The sequence below is a fragment of the Triticum urartu genome, unplaced genomic scaffold, assembly GCF_056163025.1.
Source record: "Triticum urartu cultivar PI428250 unplaced genomic scaffold, HENAU_Tu73 scaffold1, whole genome shotgun sequence".
Taxonomy (NCBI): domain Eukaryota; kingdom Viridiplantae; phylum Streptophyta; class Magnoliopsida; order Poales; family Poaceae; genus Triticum; species Triticum urartu.
In genome coordinates, this window is record NW_028259461.1 from 10,425,845 (window position 1) to 10,426,931 (window position 1,087).

The window sequence follows — 1,087 nt, forward strand, 5'->3', positions numbered from 1 at the left end:
CATGAATTTCTTATCATTCAATGAGCATCTTGTATTTCATAAAAATTGGGGGTTATATAATCCTTACGTAAGGGCCAGCCTATCCAACTTTCAGGCATTAGGATACGTTTAAGGCGCGGATGATTATCATAAGAGATTCCCACCATATCATAAGATTCGCGTTCTTGAAAATCGGCACTTCTCCAAATCCAGAAGACAGACGGAATTCTAGGATTATCCTTTTGGGCAAAGACTTTTATGCAGACTTCTTCTGGATTATCTATACCATATTGTATTCTCGTAAGATGATACACGCTAGCTAAAGATCCACCGGGTGCTACATCATAAGCACATTGGGAGCGTAAATAATTGTAACCATATACATATAAAATGACAGCAATGGAATCCCAATCCCCTGCTTTTATTTGTAAAGTCTCTATTCCTCGGTGATCAAAGCCCAAAGATCTATGAACCACCTCATGTTTGACTAGCCAATTAGATAACCAACCCTGCTGCATTGTCTTCATCTCTCCCTCTTTGTATAAATATTTCACATTTCGGATGCAAGTTTGAAAGATTGCCCTGCTTTTTATTTTTCTACACAAAAGAGCCCCTCTCCTAATTCACTAATTTGTAGGAAGGTACTGAACTTTTGGATTTGAAAAAAGTTTCAGAAGATATATCTAATGTAGATGGTGATTGATAGAGCAATTCTTGCTCATAAGTTCCTGTATGAGTACTGCGCCTAACATAAAGCTTGTGACTGGTAGTAAAACATCTATTTTTATTTTGAGATAGAGTTTGATCCTCAACTATTTCTCGCGATATCTTCTTACGAAGTTTTGTTAGGGCATCTATAACTGCCTCCGGTTTAGGTGGGCAGCCCGGCAAGTAGACATCCACAGGAATTAACTTATCAACTCCCCGAACAGTACTATAGGAATCCGTACTGAACATTCCCCCTGTAATAGTACAGGCTCCCATAGCAATGACGTATTTTGGTTCAGGCATTTGCTCGTATAATCTCACTAAAGAGGGAGCCATTTTCATTGTTACCGTACCGGCTGTTAAAATTAGGTCTGCTTGCCTAGGACTTGATCTTGGTACC